The sequence below is a fragment of the Pristiophorus japonicus genome, chromosome 1 (assembly GCF_044704955.1).
Source record: "Pristiophorus japonicus isolate sPriJap1 chromosome 1, sPriJap1.hap1, whole genome shotgun sequence".
NCBI lineage: Eukaryota > Metazoa > Chordata > Chondrichthyes > Pristiophoridae > Pristiophorus > Pristiophorus japonicus.
Genome location: NC_091977.1, coordinates 363,735,055 through 363,755,627, shown reverse-complemented (window position 1 = coordinate 363,755,627; position 20,573 = coordinate 363,735,055).

The following is a 20,573-nucleotide window of genomic DNA, read 5'->3' as shown; positions in this document are numbered from 1 at the left end:
CTTCAACACCGAAACAATTGGATTGGCCCACTCATTGAACTTGACTGGCGATATGATCCCTTCTCATTGAAATCTGTCCAGCTCGATCTCGACCATCTCTCGCATCATGTATAGAACCATTCAGGGCTTGTGATGAATGGGTCATGCATCAGGGACTAGATGGATGTGCACTTTGACACCTGTGAAGTTGCCGATGCCTGGCTCGAATAACGACAAGAATTTGTTTAGCACTTGGGCGCACGAGGCATCATCCTCCGAAGACAGTGCTTTGATGTCATTCCAGTTCCATCTGATCTTTCCTAGCCAGCTTATGCTGAACACCGTTGAGCCATCGCCTGGTACAATCCATCGTGGTAAATCATGCACAGCTCCATCGTACGATACCTTCACTGCCGCACTGCCAATGACTGGTATGAGCTCTTTGGTAAAATGTGCGCAGCTTGGTGTGGATCAGACTTAGTTTTGGCCTTTGTGCCTTGTTGCCACACAGTTTCTCAAAAGCCTTCTGGCTCATAATTGATTGACTCGCCCCCGTGTCCAATTCCAAAGAAACTGGAATGCCGTTTAATTTGACTTCTAACATTATTGGAGGGTTTTTTGTGGTGAAGGTGTGTACCCCATACACTTCCTCTTCAGCTTCGGGTTGGGTTGCCTCTCTTACTCGTTCAGCGTGAGCCGCGCCGGATTGGTCATCGTCTGCCGACTCTGCCACATGGTGAGTTGCAGCACGTCTGCACATTCACTGGAGGTGCCCCATTGTTCCACAGCCCTTGCACACGTAGTGCTTGAATCAGCATTAATGAGCTCGATGATTACCCCCGCAGCGCCAACACGGTGTTAATGGATTCGCATTCACACCCCACGGCGTACTCTGAGTCATCCTAGGTCTGGCCTCTGCAGGCGTGTAGGCCCTGCCATGTATAGTTCTGCCTGCTGAAGACATTATTTTATGCACAGTACTTGCCGATGAGTTCCGATGCTGCAATGTTATATGTCTAGTGTTAACGTTCATGGACATAAAAGCCTGGGATATCGTGATTGTCTTGCTCAGATCTAGGGATTCGGCAGACAGCAGTTTACAAAGAATAACCTCGTGGCTGATTCCAAGCATGAAAAAGTCCCACAACACTTCCCCCAAAAATCCAGCAAATACGCATGGTCTCGCAAGGCGTCTTAGGTCGGCGACATAGCTCACCACGTCCTGGTCCTTGGAGCGGTGGTGCGTATAAAAACGATACCTGGCCATCAAAATGCTCTCCTTCAGCTTGAGGTGTTCCCGAACCAGCGTGCACAACTCTTCATATGTCTTCTACGTTGGTTTCGTCGATGTTAGCAGATTTCTGATGAGGCCATATATCGTGGACCTGCAAACAGTGAGGAGAATTGCCCTGCGCTTGATCGCAGTTTCTGCCTTTTCCAGCTCGTTGGCCACGAAGTACTGGTCAAGACGCTCAATGAAGGCTTCCCAATTATCACCCTCAACAAATCTCTCAAGAATACCAATGGCAGCCATAACTGCATGAAAGTTCGTGATCTGTTACTTGTCGCCAATTGTTATGTTTAGAATAACTCCAAAAGACTGTATATCTTAAACTCAAACTGTTGTGACCTTGGTCTATTTATTCTAACTCCAAAGTGATCAGGCAGCATGGTAGACTGCCTTTTATACTTGCTTGCCCAGGGTGTGCAGGTGACCCTTGGGTCTCCCCCTGCTGGCAAGTCTTACACATTGGTAATGTTTACATACATAACAGTTTCCTCTGCCCGCCTTGAGCTTATTTGCCGTGAAGGAGTTCCGAGTAGAACGCTTGCTTTGGGAGTCTTGTGTCAGGCATGTGAACAATGTGGCCCGCCCAGTAGAGCTGGTTGAGATTGGTCAATGCTTCAATGCTAGGGATGCCTGGTCGGGGACACAAACGTTGATGCATCTGTCCTTCCGGGGAATTTGCAGGATCTTGCAGAGATATCGTTGGTGGTATTTCTCCAGTGATTTAAGGTGTCTACTGTACATGGTCCACGTCTCTGAGCCATACAGGAGGGCAAGTATCACTACAGCCTTGTAGACCATGAGCTTGGTGGCAGATTTGAGGGCCTGATCTTCAAACACTCTTTTTCTCAGGCACTGAGCACCTCGAGTCTCGTCGCCAAGAGCATGCAGAGACCAAGCGCAGGCAGCAGAAGGAGCGTGCGGCAAACCAGTCCCAGCCACCATTTCCTTCAATGACTATCTGTCCCACCTGTGACAGAGACTATGGTTCTCGCATTGGACTGTTCAGTCACCTAAGAACTCATTTTTAGAGTGGAAGCAAGTCTTCCTTGATTCCGAGGGACTACCTATGATGATGATATATATATAATTATTTACATTATACATATAAATATTTACATTATACATATATTTATATTCAATAAACATATAGTTATATTGCCAGTTTCACATTGATACAAAGCAGTTTTGAATGTGCATTGAAGCAGTATAGCTCAAGAATCTCATTATGAACCAAGGAGGCAGTCCTGGTGCTTTGCCAAGGGAGCACGGCTCACCAGCTGTTTTTTATGCTAGCTGACTTTGCACCACTATGACAGGTCTGCTTATTTAAAGATTTTTGGTATATTTCTGGTGCACAATGCATGATGGGTTGGAAGCACGAAGCTACTGTCATAAGCTTGATGGAAGATCAGTGAAAACCCTGAAGACATGGAATAAGCCGATTTCCCACCAAAATGTAGGAAGTGTATAATGGGTGGCCGATCCAATACTGCCCGTTTTACCCTAAAGTTAAAATAACCCCTATTGGCTTGGACATTCTTCAGACTTGCACCCACTCCATCGGCGTTACTTCACTGAAGGTGCGTCAGAAACCTTGTGTACACTGAGTCAGTGGGGTTTCCAGAGAAGGAACAGCGGTGGAGCAGGAGGAGCTCTGAGGCATTTCCTGACCTTTGAATCAACGTGAAAACTGAGCTCCCATCGAAGACATTTTCACCAGTTCAGCTCATTTTTTTCCCAGTAGAAACTATTAATGCTTTGCACTTCATGGAGGCATATGCCTGCTTATTATTTATTGTCTTATGTGGCTCATTCATAGCACTCGCTCCTCTGAGTCAGAAGGTTCAAGTCCCACTCCAGAGACTTGAGCACAAAATCCAAGCTGAGACTCCAGTGTTTTACTGAGGGAGTATTGCACTGTTGAAGGTGCCGTCTGTTGGGTAAGGCCTTGTTTGTACTCTCAGGTGGATGTAAAAGATCCTATGGTACTATTTAAAGAAGTGCATGAGCGTTCTCCCTGGTTTACTGGCTAATATTTATCTTTCAACCAAGAACACCGAAAAAAGATAATCTGGTCATTATCACATTGCTGTTTGTGGGACCTTGCTATGCACAAATTGATTGCTGTGTTTCCTACATTACAACAGTGACTACACTTAAAGCTCTTTGAGACATCATGAGGTTGTGAAAGGCATTATATAAATGCAAGTCTTTCTTTTTATAAAAGCAGCAGACAAAGCAAATTTACAGAATATTACGAGCATTATGTGGGAACCTTATCTGATCTATAGGTATAGTACAATATGACAAACCCATTGTTTACAGATGATGCACTGGGAGAAATTTTTTTCTCGCTATCATCCCACTTTTGTCTAAAAGCGAGATGGTAGCATGACTAAAAATCACGTGGGAGACAAAAACACCAACTTACTACTGGTTATCTGTTCTGATTTTTGGGTTGACATTAATTTAGGCATCCACAGCACCCGCTGGAAACAGGCAAAGGCCTAAGTCATATATGCAAGTCGGGTCAAATAACATTGTCATGACCTCCAATGCCATTTTTGTCTCTGCCCCCAATGTCTCCACTCATTCTTGATCCTAAGCACAAACAATGGGTTTCACAAGTTGGTAGGTGATTAGTTCCTGCGATATTTAAAGGGATCCTCAGTTGGTCTCAGGTAAAACATAAATATTTTGGGAGCCATCATGCTTGTATTATAGAGTGTTGTTCTGCTCCTCAGACCATTTCAAGATGCTAGCAATGGCTGTAGAGCATTCTGAACCCTTGACACTTCTGGCAATGCACTTTATGTCTTCATCGGTCCTCCTAGCAATCCTGCTCTGTCAAAGTTAGGAGGGGGAGCAGCAGCAGGAGCAGCAGCAGAAGGAAGGAGCAAAAAGAGCTGTAGCTGGAGGGAGAGCAAATAGAAGTAGGCATTCTTGCAGAGATCCTTACCCTCACAACAGACTTTATCGGCCCAGAACAACATGCCTGCAGTTCTCTGAAGTGCAATGCATAAGGAGGCTGTGCTTCTCTAGGGAGGCTGTGACAAAGCTGTGTCAAGTTCTGCAAGAAGGCCTGCACCAAACTGACATAGTTAGCACAGCATTGATTGTTCCTGCCCTGAGGTTCTTTGCCTCAGGCTGCTTCCAAACTGCCACGAAGGATATTTGTAACATTAGATCACGCATTCATCAAGCAAATGTCTGCTACCGTTTTTGCTATAGCAAACACTTTTATTATTTTGCCCATGGACAAACTGAAGCAGCAGAATAGGGTTCTTGGATTCACACAGAGTGCAGTATTCCAGCAAGTCCGGAGCATCATTGCTTGCATCCATATTGCCTTGAGGACTTCTGCACACAACCTTCTTTTTCATGAATCGCAAGAGCTTCCATTCCATAAATGTCTAATTGGCTCGTGATCACCAGCAGCACATCACGTAGGTCTTTGTTCACTTTCCTGGTAGCAATAACAATGCTTTTAATATGTGCTAATCCTCATACTCCCATTCTTTGCCCATGCAAGTGAGAGTCTGCCTGCTTGGGGGAAAAGAGCTTGGTCATGACTCCTCACTTGGCAATCATTCCTCACTTGGTCATGACTACTCTTAGCAATCCATACTCGATGGTCGAACTGCACTACAATGAGATCCATGGTTCAACTTGAAGCCTCAATGAGCAAATCATTGCTGTGCTTGGATAACAAATCTACTGTCTAATGGCTTCCTGCAATAAAGCAACAAAAGGTGCCCTGTATGATTATGGTTTTCTGTTACTGCACAACTTTGTTCTGTAGTGGGGAAAACAAATGGCTTTGGACAAGGACATTCAATATGATGAGGGACAAGACATACAGGATGACGAGGAAGTGGGAGGACCCTGACAGTTGCCTGCTGCAAGAGCTATCCATCAGCAGCTCATTGAAGAGCACTTCAGAAGAACGATTCCTGCTCCCCTGCATTAACAGTCATGGCCAACATCTCTCCCAATCCTTGCCCCCTCAAATAAAACTGCATCTGCCCATTGATATTTATATCAACTAATATTGTAGGGGCACCAGATACTACAGGAACATCTCTGCACACAAAGATTATTAAAAGGATTATAATTTAATTGCCTAATGCAATTGCCTAACACTAATTAGCACCCAGGTGTAAGCCCTTACTTCCTGTCTTAAGTGCTCTCTTACCTACTGCATTGGTTCTGTGGAAGGATGATGTGGTTTAATTAAGAGCGCTTCAAATGCTTATAGTCAATGACGCCTATTAGCTTGGATGTTTCTGTAGAATTCAGCAACTCGGAGGCTGCTGCGGCAGTCTGAACCAGTTGGCTTTAGAGTGAACATTGGGTTGATGGTTTTGCGAGAGTCCTGATGTGATGTCATCCTAAGAGATGTCAACATATTACATTCCCATTGCATCACAGCCCCTGCGATTGGCCCAAAACTCAGCACTCCGATTGGAGATTGTAGGAGATCCATAAACCGACTGATGCCCTTATTCTTTGAGGCTTTCAAAGGCAGAGGAGATGACTGAGTCCAGAACTTGTATGTCCCCAGTATGAACACCCCTGAGCGATGTTAATAATGGTGCCACAGACTCCTGCAGCTCCTCTGGCTTCAACTTTCATTGAGGTGACCACGGGCTCCATAGTTAGCTCCAACGTGACGATACAATGCGGCAAAACCCCACATTAGTTGGCAATTGATTCTCTCTACAAGAGCAAGAGATAGCGACATTGCAGCTTAGGAACAGTTCTCCCCCTCAGTCTATGCGCTTGCATGATGGACCGAGAAAAGGGGGAGAGGGTCAAGTGTTAGAATGTAGTTGCAAGAATCAACAGTAACAGACAATTAAGTTATCATACTGAGTGTGTGAGTGTGAATGAGTCATAGAATCATATACATTTATGGCACAGAAAGAGGCCATTTGGTCCATTGTGCCTGTGGCGGCCGAAAAAGAGTTATTCAGCCTAATCCCACTTTCCAGCTCTTGGTCAGTAACACTTTAAGTGCATATCTAAGCACTTTTTAAATGCGATGAGGGTTTCTGCCTCTATAACCCTTTCAGGCAGTGAGTTCAACCCCCAACACCCTCTGGGTGAAAAAAATTCTGCTCAACTACCCTCTAATCTTTCCACCAATTACTTTAAATTTATGTCCCCTGGTTATTGACCTCTCTGCTAAGGGAAAAAGGTCCTTGCTACTCACTCTATCTTGGCCCCTCAATTTTATACATCTCAATTAAGTCTCCCCTCATCCTCCTCTAGTCTAAATAAAACAGTCCCACTATCCAATCTTTCATCATAGCTAAATTCCGCCAGTCCTGGCAACATCCTCATAAATCTCCCCTGTATCCTCTTTAGTGCAATCACATCTTTTTTTAAGGTGGTGACCAGAACTATTCTCAGAACTCTAACTATGGCCAACTGCTGTTTAATACAGTTCAAGCATAACCTCCTTCTCTAATCTTCTATGCCATGGCTAATAAAGGAAAGCATCCTGCATGCCTTCTTGACCACCTTATCGACCTGTTCTGCTACCTTCAGGGATCTGTGGACCTGTACTCCAAGGTCAATCTGTTCCTCTACACTTCTTTACCATTTATTATGTATCCCTTGCCTTATTAGCCCTTCCCAAATTGTTCCTCACACTTCTCCAGATTGAATTCCATTTGCCACTTGCCATGTGATCAGTCCATTGATACCTTCCTGCAGTCAACAGCTTTCTTCCTCATTATCAACCACACAGCCAATTTTTGCATCAACTTCTTAACCATACCTCCTATATTGAAGTCTAAATGATTGATATATACTACAAAAAGCAAGGGACCCAGTAGTGAGCCCTGTGAAATCCCACTGGAAACAGCCTTCCAGTCCCAAAACAGTCAACCATTACCTTTACTTCCTGCTACTGAGCCAATTTTGGATCTACTTTGCCACTTTCCGTTGGATCTCATGGGCTTTTACTTTTCTGACCAGTTTGCCATGTGGGGCCTTCTATAAATCCTTGCTAAAATCCATGTAGACTACATTAAATGTGCTCCCTCATCGACCCTCCTTGTTATCTCCTCAAAATTTCAATCAAGTTAATCAAACACATTGGGGTGGAACTAAGGTTGTGCCTCAGTTGGGGCAGTGTCCTGTGCGGTGCAGTAAATTTTGCGCCAACAAATGGTTTGCGTTAAAGGGAGGTTAAGCAAGGGACAATCCCAAGCTAAACAGCTGGCCTTGGAGCACCATAACAAAGGCTTGAGGGAAAAAAAACCTGAAAAAACCCACGAAAAACATTCCCCATACATAGCTCATGCCAGCACAACATAATCGCAAAAAAATTAATCACACTTACCTGAGGTCAGCATTTCTTACCTCATTGCGACTGCTACAGCTTGGAACACATGTTTTCACAGGAGTTCCCACCAGGGCGTGCTACGGAGCACTATGGAGTGCTATGGGTCGGCAGCAATCAAAAATCGAGCTGGTCTCGCAACCAGGTTTGTTGCACACCAGCTCGCCTCTCCTGGGTGGTACTGCTCCGTGCCCCGTTAATACCGGCACCGAATGTCTGGAAGCTGGCCGCCCAGGTGCAAGTGCTTTCCGCTGCCATTGTCGCCCCTCCTGGGCGCTGAGGGGTGGCAGAAGACCGAACTTCCACCACGATGTCCCTTAACAAATCCATTAATTCATCCGTGCTTTTCTAAATGATGTTTAATGCTATCCTCAGAATTTTTTTCAATAATTTGCTCACCACCGAGGTTAGTCTGAGTGGCCTGTAATTACCTGGCCTATCCCTTTCTCCCTTTTTAAACAATGGTACAACATTAGCCGTACTCCAGTCCTCCAGCACCACATTTGTAGCCAGAGAGGGTTGAAAATTGATGGTCCGAGCCTCTGCTATTTCCTACTTTGCTTCTCTTAACAGCCTGGGATACAGTTCATCCAGGCCTGCCAATTTATCCACAAATCAATGAAAAGGTTAAGTAGAACAAGAAAATAAAGGGAAAATCCCCACCCATCCTACTCTGCATGGCCTCCAGTCTGGCCATCCCCATGCCCTCTCTACAAATTATGTTAATGAGATCCTCTTCTATTGGTGTCAGGATGTGAATGTTTAAGTACCTTCCCTTCTGTTGTGTGCCAGCTTCTCCCTTGGTAGGACAGGCGCACCAACATCAGCATCCTCATTCAGACTAACATTCCCAGCATTGAAGCACTGACTGCACTCAATCAGCTCTGCTGGGCAGGCCACATAGTCCGCATGCCAGACACGAGACTCCCAAAGCAAGTGCTCTACTCGGAGCTCCTTCACGGCAAATGAGCCAAAGGTGGGCAGAGGAAACGTTACAAGGACACCCTCAAAGCCTCCCTGAGAAAGTGCGACATCCCCACTGACACCTGGGAGTCCCTGGTCCAAGACCGCCCTAAGTGGAGGAAGTACATCCGAGAGGGCGCTGAGCAGCTTGAGTCTCAACGCCGAGAGCATGCAGAAATCAAGCGCAGGCAGCGGAAAGAGCGTGCGGCAAAGCGGTCCCACCCATCCGTTCCTCAATGACTATCTGTCCCACCTGTGACAGGAACTGTGGCTCTCGTATTGGACTGTTCAGCCACAAAAGAACTCACTTCAGGAGTGAAAGCAAGTCTTCCTCGATTCCGAGGGACTGCCTATGATGATGATGACTGCAAGAAGAATGGAAATGGTTTAATCTATGCCTTGTTGAAGGGTTTTTCAAGATGTGTGAGACAACTCAACATAGTGTGCTGGATGGGAGGAAGAAGCAAGTGTGGCCAAGGGGGGGAAGTTAAGGGGGGGAAGTTGCTGTGAAGGGCATGGCAGATTTTGAATGTGCGAGTGGAAGCAGAAGGAGATGCAGTGAAGTGTCCCACTCTGATTGAAAGAGAGGCGTGGAAAAGAGGGAGGGAAAGACTGATAGTGCTGGGCTAAAGAAGAGTGGTGCAAGGCTATGCAGAGAATCATCATCATCATAGGCAGTCCCTCGGAATCGAGGAAGACTTGCTTCCACTCTTAAAATAAGTCCTTTGGTGGCTGAACAATTCAATTCGAGAGCCACAGTCCCTGTCACAGGTGGGACAGATAGTCATTGAGGGTAAGGGGGGGTGGGACAGGTTTGCAGAACGCTCTTTCCGCTGCCTGCGCTTGATTTCTGCATGCTCTCGGCGTTGAGACTCGAGGTGCTCAGCGCCCTCCTGGATGCACTTCCTTCACTTAGGGCGGTCTTTGGCCAGGGAATCCCAGGTGTCAGTGGGGTTGCAGAGATTATGACTGATGTGAAGGGAGTCTTATAATGGCAGTTCTGCTGAGGTCATTACAATTTTCCTGCACTGCAGCCAGATTCTGGGAACAAAATTTGTGGCATTTACTTGTTTTGCCACCTCTTTCAATGCAAGTTGTTTTATTTTTTTAATGTTAGTCTGGTTAGTGCTGTGAGAGAATAGATGGAATATTAAAATTTCAATACAAAAATAAAAACACTCTGGTACTCATAGGTGATGATTCACTTCACCTTTAAAGTGTTGTAAGCTGCCTTTAAGTAGCAGCCTCCCTATTAGAATTTCTGCCATTTTAATTGGCAAACTGCCTATAATGAATGTGACTTATTACATAGCATATTTTCCCCACCATCCTCTTTTGATATGTTTCAGGGGGAAAAAAAAAAAGTAGAAGGAATAGCTTATTGAGAAAAAGCTTGAAGCTGAGTGAAATTTAGTTATCCTATGCTTCCAGCCTGGTGCCACACTCCAAGACATCATGGGTTGTAAAATTAGCACTACAATTTTGTAGCTCTATCTCCAATGCACGACCTCTCTTACCACAGCACCCTCTGGGAGCCCTGGATCATTAAATTTACCCTCAATACAGGTTTTAATAGTAAAATAAAAAGTGGAATCCTTGTGCATGCAGCAGGAATCTCGTTATATTTTGCTTACACAACATTTAAAGGATCAATAACGTCGGTGCAGCACAATATTTTCAGCACATTCCCCAACACTAAAATCAAAAAGGTGGAAAGGGATTTTATGAATTAGTAAAATACAGGCACTTGCATTCTATTTTCTAAGATATTTGCCAAGATATTATTAAATGTCATCACCAGTTATTAAGAAATTAACCAAAGGTAACAGTTTCATATCTACTGATCAATTAATCATTGAACTATATTCAATCATTAGTAATGATAGAAATTTGCAGAGAATTTAAGACATCATTTCCTACTTTGAGTGATGAGAAATTTGATAATTTTACTTTTAATGACCTAAATGATATACTTGACCACTTAACAACACTTTGTACACACCTTAGAGATGTTGCACAGAAACAATTGGAATGATTGTATTTTTTTTTTAAATGCTTAAACGTGATGAAGGTTCATTATTGCTGACAGAGCATTAATTATGTGTCTTGTGGATCTTCAAGATATTTGTCGAACTCATTATGCAAAGTAGTTAAAGTATGGTGGATTTTACAAAATTGCACTCCCTGCTTAAATCTCTGTGCTTGAATTTGTAAACTTTTACTTTGTATCTTTGTTGCATTTAAGCCTCAAAATGACAAAGTGTAATTCAAGTCCTAGTAATTTCATTGAGTCTTTGGACCAGATTTTCAACTTGCCATCCAGATGTAAGATGGGTTGCAGATCAGCCATCTGTTACAGAAGCCATCTGATGTTCAATTCTATTAATTTAATTGGAAAGAAACATTAGTCAGTATCTATAATGAGCGGTAGATTCATAATGTCAGTTTTATACACTAGTGACAAGTTGAAAATCTGCCTCTTTGTTTACTTAGATATGATGAGGAGCACATATAAAACACAACATGGGTGAAATTTGGCAAAATAGTGCAATGCTAAATTGACACAAACGCTGCCAATTTGGAGCTTTACCCTCAAGTCAACGCCCTCCATTAATGTTTCACAGCTGAACATGCGTTATGCAGCACGAAGGACTCCCCCGTTCCATTATTTAAAGGGGCTGCTCCTCAATTTCTGGTTGCACTTCAGTCCCACACTCCTGATCTTTGGGCACCCTGTGAGGAGGGGAGCGGGTAGGTCCGAGGGCCTCCTTGCAGGACTGCTCCTGGGCACGGCCAAGGGTGCCATCAGTCAGTCCAGGCAGCGGGCGGTCGAGGGGGTCGTTCAGCCTGACTGCCTGCCTCTCTTCCGTGCTTACATCCGGGCCAGGGTGTCCTTAGAGATGGAGCACGCGGTGTCCACCGGTATACTCGCGGCCTTCCGTGAGAGGTGGGCGCCGGAGGGACTGGAGTGCATTATCACCCCCGGCAACCAAATTTTAATTTGATTTTGCATGTTTTAAAGTTTAATTTGTTTTAATTGCCGGGTTTTTAGTGTCTCCCCTCCCCTTTTATAGGGGGCACTTGTAGACTTACAGTTTTAGGGCCCAAAAAAAAACACAAAAAACCCCCCCAAAAAATATAAAGAGGGTCGTGATAAGTGTTTGGAGTGTGCCCCAGATCGGGGGGCACTTGAACTAATGTTTATTTCTGTTTCTAACCAAAAAAGAGTTGAAGGACTCCCCCGTTCCATTATTTAAAGGGGCTGCTCTTTAATTTCTGGTTGCACTTCAGTCCCACACTCCTGATCTTTGGGCACCCTGTGCGGAGGGGAGCGGGTAGGTCCGAGGGCCTCCTTGTAGGACTGCTCCTGGGCACGGCCAAGGGTGCCATCAGCCAGTTCAGGCAGCGGGCAGTCGAGGGGGTCATTCAGCCTGACTGCCTGCCTCTCTTCCGCGCCTACATCCGGGCCAGGGTGTCCTTGAAGATGGCGCACGCGATGTCCACCGGTATGCTCGTGGCCTTCCGCGAGAGGTGGGCGCCGGAGGGACTGGAGTCATCGTTATCCCCGGCAACCAAATTTTAATTTGATCTTCTACGTTTTAAAATTTAATTTGTTTTAATTGCCAGTTTTAGTGTCCCCCCTCCCCTTTTATAGGGGACACTTGTAAAATATATGATTTTAATGCCCCCAAAAAATCACAAAAAAAACACAAAAGAACAAAAAAACCAAAAAATAAATAAATAAAAAAAAGGGCAGTTGAAAAGTGTCTGGAGTGTCCCCCACATCGGGGGGCACTTGATCTAATGTTTATTTTGTCCCCCAAAAGAGTTGAAGGACTCCCCCACAACCCCCGTCCCAACAGTGCTATTTAAAGGGGTCATCAACTACTTACTGGTTAGTTGCTGGTTGATTAATTCTGGCTGTTGCTACAATTGTACACGTTTTTGGTGCTTTCCATAGTTGTTTCAAGTTTCAAAAGTCTACAGGGAATGGTTTCACAAGCGCTGAAGTATTTTTGCTGAATTTAACATTTCTGCTCAAACCAATTGCACACAGAGTCGGCATTCCTCTTTGAATTGTGCATGAATGAGAGAATGAAGAGAGGACATGTGGAGCAGGACAAGCTGCTGGAAGAGGGAGGAAGAGGAGGGGTGAAGGGGTCTCAGCAAGAGGCAATATCTGCCCACGGTGTTCAGGGAGCAATTCTCCTACCTGAATCTCACCTATGATCAATATTTGAGACGTCTGTGCTTCACTAAGGATGCCATCACCGAAATCTGCTTTAGCCACAACTCGAACTTCAGAGCAGGGCAAGGGCTAGACTGCGAGTGGCTGTAAAGGCGACCGTGGATATGAACACTGTTGCATAACGAGGCTCTCTATTCAAAGAGGGATAATGTAAATTAATTCCTTCTTGCCAGAGAGAAACAGTTGAATGAGCACAAGGGTTTGCAAGTCTTACAGGGTTAACAGCACACACATTGCTTTGCAGGTACCACTTCTCAACTTTTTAAAAATTATTAGTTGCTGGGATGTGGGTGTTGCTGACAAGGCCAACATTTATTGCCCATCCCTAGTTGCCCTTGAGAAGATGGTGGTGAGCCGCTTTCTTGAAATGCTGCAGTCTTTGTGGTGAATGTACTCCCACAGTGCTGTTAGGAAGGCAGTTCCAGGATTTTGATGCAGCAACGATGAATGAACGGTCTTCATGGTGTGTGACTTGGAGCGGAACGTGGAGCTGGTGGTGTTCCCATATGCCTGCTTCTTTTGACCTCCTAGCCCTTGTCCTTCCAGGTGGTAGTGATCACTGGTTTGGGAGGTGCTGCTGAAGAAGCCTTGGTGAGTTGCTGCAGTGCATCTTGTAGGTGGTACACACTGCAGCCACGATACTTCGGTGATAGAGGAGGTGAATGTTTAAGGTGGTGGATGGGCTGCCAATCAAGCGGGCTGCTTTGTCCTGGATGGTGTCAAGCTTCTTGAGTATTATTGGGGCTGCACGCATCCAGGCAAGTGGAGATTATTCCATCACACTCCTGACTTGTGCCTTGTAGATGGTGGAAAGGCTTTGGGGAGTCAGGACATGAGACACTCGCCTCAGAATACCCAGCTTCTGATCTGCTCTGGTTGCCACAGTATTTATGTGGCTGCTTCAGTTAAGCCACAGGATGTTGATGGTGGGGGATTCAGAGATGGCAATGCCGTTGAATGTCAAGGAGCATTGGTTAGACTCTCGCTTGTTGGAGATAATCATTGCTTGGCTCTTCGGTTATGCGAATGTTACTTGCCACTTTTCAGCCCAATCCTGAATGTTGTCCAGGTCTTGTCGCATGTGGACATAGACTGCTTCATTATCTGAGCAGTTGTGATTGGCATTGAACACTGTGCAATCATCAGTGAACATCCCCACTTCTAACCATATGATGGAGGGAAGGTCATTGACGAAGCAGCTGAAGATGGTCGGGCCTAAGACACTGCCCTGAGGAACTCCTGCATGATGTCCTGGGGCTGTGATGATTGACCTCCAACCACCACAACCATCTTCCTTTGTGCTGGGTATGACTACAGTCAATGGAGAGTTTTCCCCCTGATTCCCATTGACTTTAGTTTTATTGGGGCTCCTTAGCGTCACACTCGGTCAAATGCTGCCTTGATATCAAGGACAGTGACTCTGTCACCCCTGGAATTCAACTCTTTTGTCGATGTTTGGACAACACTTTTCATCACTTTGCTGATGATTGAGAGTAGACTGATGGGATGGTAATTGGCCGATTGGATTTATCTTGTTTTTTGTGGACAGGACATACCTGGGTAGTTTTCCACGTTATCGGAAAAGATGCCAGAGCTGGAGCTGTACTGGAACAGCTTGGCTAGAGGCACAGCTAGTTCTGGAGCATGTCTTCAACACAACGGCCAAGATGTTTTCGGGGCCCCTAGACTTTGCTGTATCCAGCCTTTTCTTGATATCACGTGGAGTGAATCAAATTGGCTATAGACTGGCTTCTGTAATGGTGGGAACCTTAGGAGGATTCCGATATGGATCATCCACTAAGCACTTCTGGCAGAAGATGGTTGTAAATGCTTCAGCCTTGTCTTTTGCACACATGTGCTAGGCTCCGCCATCATTGAGGATGGTGATATTCATGGAGCTTCCTCCTCCCATTAGTTGTTTAATGGTCTACCAGCCTTCACAATTGGATGTGGCAGGATGACAGAGCTTTAATCTGATCCGTTGGTTGTGGGATCGCTTAGCCTTGTCTATAGCATGCTGCTTCTACTTTTTAGCATGCAGGTAGTCCTGTGTTGCAGCACCTCATTTTTAGGTACACCTGGTGCTATTCCTGGCATGTTCTTCTACACTCTTCATTTAATTAGGGTTGGTCCTCTGGCTTGATGATAATGTTAGAGTGAGGGAATATGCTGGGCCATGAGGTGAAAGATTGTAATGGAATGCAACTCTGCTGCTGCTCATGGCCCACAGTGCCTCATGGATGCCCAGTTTTAAGCTGTTAGATCTGTTCTGGATCTATCCCATTTTGCACAGTTGTAGTGCCACACAACAAGATGGAGGGTGTCCTTAGTGTGAAGACGGGACTTTGTCTCCACAATAACTGTGCGGTTGTCCCTGCTACCAATGTTGTCATGGACAGATGCATCTGCGACAGGAAGATCGGTGAGGACAAGGTCAAGTAGGTTTTTCCCTTGTGTTGGTACTCCCACCACCTGCTGCAGGCCCAGTCTGGCAGATATATCCTTCAGGACTCAGCCAGCTCGGGCAGTAGTGGTGCTACTGAACCAGTGTTGATGATGGACATTGAAGTCCCCCATCCAGATTACATTCTGTTAGCTTGCTACTCTCAATGCTTCTTCCAGTGGTGTTAAACATGGAGGAGTACTGATTCATAAGCAGAGGGAGGGCGGTAGATGATAATCAGCAGGAGGCTTCCTTGCCCATGCTTGACCTGAAAACATGAGACTTCATGGGGTCCAGACTCAATGTTGAGGACCACCAAGGCCACTCCCTCCCTCCTGTATATCACTGTGCCACCACTCTTGGTGGGCCTGACCTGCCGGTGGGACAGGACATACCCAGGGATGGTGATGGAGAAGTCTGGGACATTAATTGAAAGGTATGATTCTGTGAGTATCACTATGTCAGGCTGTTGCTTGAGTAGTCTGTGGGACAGCTCTCTTAATTTTGGCAGAGATGTTGGTGAGAAGGACTAAGTTGGGTGGCAGTGTGAGCTGCGAGGAGGATGCTATTAGGCTGCAGAGTGACTTGGATAGGTTAGGTGAGTGGGCAAATGCATGGCAGATGAAGTATAATGTGGATAAATGTGAGGTTATCCACTTTGGTGGTAAAAACAGAGAGACAGACTATTATCTGAATGGTGACAGATTAGGAAAAGGGAAGGTGCAACGAGACCTGGGCGACATGGTACATCAGTCATTGAAGGTTAGCATGCAGGTACAGCAGGCGGTTAAGAAAGCAAATGGCATGTTGGCCTTCATAGCGAGGGGATTTGAATAAAGGGGCAGGGAGGTGTTGTTACAGTTGTACAGGGCCTTGGTGAGGCCACACCTGGAGTATTGTGTACAGTTTTGGTCTCCTAACTTGAGGAAGGACATTCTTGCTATTGAGGGAGTGCAGCGAAGATTCACCAGACTGATTCCCGGGATGGCGGGACTGACCTATCAAGAAAGACTGGATCAACTGGGCTTGTATTCACTGGAGTTCAGAAGAATGAGAGGGGACCTCATAGAAACGTTTAAAATTCTGACGGGTTTAGACAGGTTAGATGCAGGAAGAATGTTCCCAATGTTGGGGAAGTCCAGAACCAGGGGTCACAGTCTGAGGATAAGGGGTAAGCCATTTAGGACCGAGATGAGGAGAAACTTCTTCACCCAGAGAGTGGTGAACCTGTGGAATTCTCTCCCACAGAAAGTAGTTGAGGCCAATTCACTAAATATATTCAAAAGGGAGTTAGATGAAGTCCTTACTACTCGGGGGATCAAGGGTTATGGCGAGAAAGCAGGAAGGGGGTACTGAAGTTTCATGTTCAGCCATGAACTCATTGAATGGCGGTGCAGGCCAGAAGGGCTGAATGGCCTGCTCCTGCAACTATTTTCTATGTTTCTATGTTTCTATGTTTGCAGAGTCGACTGGGCTGGTGCGCTGTTGTCATTTCAGTAGACGATGCCGAGGTCAATGCCGGGTGGTTCGTTCGATTTTATTCTTATTATTTTTTGTCGCGGTTGTGTATAACTGAGTGGCTTGCTAGACCATTTCAGAGGGCAGTTAAGAGTCAAGCACGTTGCTGTAGGTCTCAAGTCACATATAGGCCAGACCGGGTAAAGGCGGCAGATTTTCTTCTTTAAACGACATTCATGAACCAGATGGGTTTTTACCGACAATCCAGTAGTTTCATCGTCACCATTATTGACTCTAGCTTTTTAATCCAGATTTATTTAACTAACTGAATTTAAATTCCCCAGCTGCCATGGTGGGATTTGAGCTCATGTCTTTGGATCATTCGCCCAGGTCCCTGGGTTACTAGTCCAGTGACGTTATCACTATGCTACCATTCCCGTAACTCTGCTATGTACCTGAATTGAAAGGCAAAGCACCACTTCAATATGCAGCTGGTGTGTGACCATAGGCAGTGCATCATGCAGGTCAACGCCCTGTATCCTGGCAGCATTCATGGTGCGTTCATTCTGCTGCAGTCCGCTATGCCAGCTGTATTTCAGCTACCATAGTAAACCCAAGGGTGGCTATTGCATGACAAGGGCTTTGTGCTGAAGACGTGGCTCACAACACCAGGTCACAACCCACAAACACATACGCACAGCAATCATAAATTGAGAGCCGTGCTACCGCAATACATTTTATAGAGCAGACCATTGGCATGCTAAAGCAATGATTCTGCAGCCTGGACAGCTCTGGAGGAGCCCTGCACTAGTCGGCTAAGTGGGTCTCAAGATTTGTGGTGGTACGCTGCATGCTGTACAACCTTGCCATTATGAGGGAACAGCTCTTGCCACTATCAGGCAAGAAACTGATGAGCAGGAGCACGAGAAGGAAGAGGAGGAGGTGGAAAAGGAAGGGAGGCTGCAACCTAGACAGCCCCTTTCTGCCTAGGCTGTCCGTGAAGAATTAATTTGAGTACGATACCAGTAACCTCAACCCCAATTCTCTGTTCACCAACAGTCCCCCACTCCTTACATTTCCTCTGTCACTGACCATCACATTGTCCCCTTGGGCACAATGCAAAAATAAAAGACAACACAAAATACACATTCAGAACCAAATATATACATTAGATTATGCCATATCACATACAAAATTAAACTAATCACCTTTGTGCATTGCCTTAATGCCTGTCTTCCACATGTATTTGCCTGTCTGGATGCTTATACATATTGCTGCCCCAGTGGCTGCAGCATGGCTGATGGAAGGCTCCTGAATTTAAGTGGAGGAAAGTGCAGATGGCCTTGGAATATTTCCTCAATCATCTCTGGGTCTAGCAGGCCTGGCTACAGACTGCACCATTTAGGCTTGGGCAGCAGTATTCTGGGCTGGCTGACAAGCAACAGCAAGGGCACTGGCAAAGTGACAGGGGTGGGATAATGAATGATACCATTGGACAATGGGCAGCATGCTCATGCTCCATGGACCCACTGCCACTCTCTTGAGGCAGCGCCTCAGCAATCCTATTAATCTGTTAGAGGACAGATTCCAAGACTGCTGTAACACCCTGCAACCCTTTTGAACACTGGTATTCACAGCCACGATGGCAGCAATCTGAGCTTCCACAGCAGCACTCAGATGTTTGGTAGAACTTGCTTGTGCTGCAATGGAAGCGGAGACATTAGCCATCAGATACTGCATCATAGTTGGGTCCAGAAGTGTGCTGATGGAGTTGGCCACCAGTTCCATGTTAGAAAGGATGGGCTCTAAGCTCTGCACAAAGCCCTGTGCCAAGTTGGTGCTGGACTCCTCCATGCTCCTTGACATTGAACGCAGGCTTTCTGGCAGGGTTACCAACAATGGTCCCGCTATTTTTGGGGGGAACGGGACCCCTTTAATGGGCTGTACAGCCCATTCAGACTTCCACTCATGTGCATTATTTTGCATTGGGAAGCTGGCTCACCGGCTGCATGGGACCTTGAGAAAGCTGCATGGCCACATGGCTGCGCAGCTTAATGGACACATTGGTTTCCAATGCATCAGCCGTTTTCAGCAGCCTGGCTTATCAAAGTCTTCATCTGAGTCATCTGCAACAGAACTCGTGTGTGACCTCAGCCTCTGGCAAACTGGAACCTGCATTATACTTGCCCCTTCATTGGCCACAGCGCACTTCTACCAGGTGGTCTCACCATGTGCAGGTCCTGCCTCTATGCTATCCTCTAAGAAAGGCACAGTGTCAGTATCTGAACTGATGGCTGAGAGTGTGAAATCAATAATAGTGTGTCTTCATTACTGCTGTCTTCTTGGTCTTCCTCCAATGCCTGGGCAGGTTCTTGGGTATCTGAAAGGAAAAAGAGACAAGGGTAAAGTTGTGGTGAGGGGAGTGGCGAAAGTAAGTATTGCATGCTTAGACTATCAGCTCGTACATCAGAAGAGATTATGAGATGAGGGGGAAGTGAGATGCGAGAAAAATGATTTGGTATGAGGATACCGTCTTCTTCAATGGATTTAGCCCTGCCACTGGCCACGGCCTCAGCAATGGCCCTTCCGATAATGGCTCGCACCATCTCCTCCATGGAGGTTAGAGCATGCAGTATGCCTCTCCCCCTCCAATTAGTTCCTGCTGCCTCTGGTTGTGCGCCATCTTGTCCAGTGAGAAAGAGGGATGTGTGTCAGTGAGTGTTGTGCAATATGTTTGGGTAATGTAGCTATCATGGTTGAATAGGTGGCAGTGTTTTCAAGTTGTGAAATGTGGGTATGAGCCTTGCTACAGTGCTAAGTGTGTTTGGGGAGGTGAAGCATATGAATGTTTGTTATGAGTCCTGATTGATAGAGATTGTTGGTAGGTGAGTGATGGGGGTGTGGTGAATTGAGCAGTGGCTGAGACTAGTGGTGCAGTTGGTAGGATATGGCTTTGAAGATGTATTCACTGACCTTGACCATTCGTGTGAGGTCATTGAATCTCTTGTGGCACTGCATCCAGGCCTTTGGGGCTGCACTTCTGGCATTAACCTCCACGGCTATCTGCTCCCACTGCCTTCTTGGTATATGACAGGAACCATGTTCCCGTAATTATTTTTGGACCTGCGTGGCCTCTTTAAGGGGCTGTGCGGGCTATTCAAAATACCGTGCACACGTAGTTTTTACATTGAAATGCCAGCAAACTGGTTGAGTGGGTTCCCTATAGCACTGCACGGCCATGCACCTTACAGGGAACAATGGTCTGGAGGGCCTCCTGCCTCCCTGAAGATACAGCACATCTCAGTTTCTTTCCACCTCCTCCACCAAGACCTCCAGTGCAGTGTTGGAAACCCTTGCTGCATGCTCTCTCCCATGGTCAGCCATTTTTCTGTAGACTGTGCTTCAGCAGAAAGGCTGTGGCTGCCCTGTGCCACCTGCTACAGCAGTGCATCTGAAAACCTAGGCGTCCTTATATGCATCAGCTCTCACTGAATGTTCAGCAGCAAGAACCATCGAAACTCACCAGAACAAAAAAGGCACCTTGCTTTAAGAGATGGCACCTTGCTTTAAGAAATGCAACCAAGCTTTATATGGGCGCCGGGCTGATAGGGAAACCTGCCCCCTAATAGGCGAACTGCCCATCAGTGCCAGAGAAAGCATGCACAGCTCGTCATTGAGATTCAAATGAGGTCTGATGGTCAAAATAGTTCAGGCTTCTCACTGAATTCATTGAGCGAGTGGGCTGCCTGTCCTGCTGATCAGATGGCCAAACACTGCCAGAAGTGAAAATTCACCCCATTCTGTACATACCAGAGTGTGGTTTGTGCTGTTTGTGGGA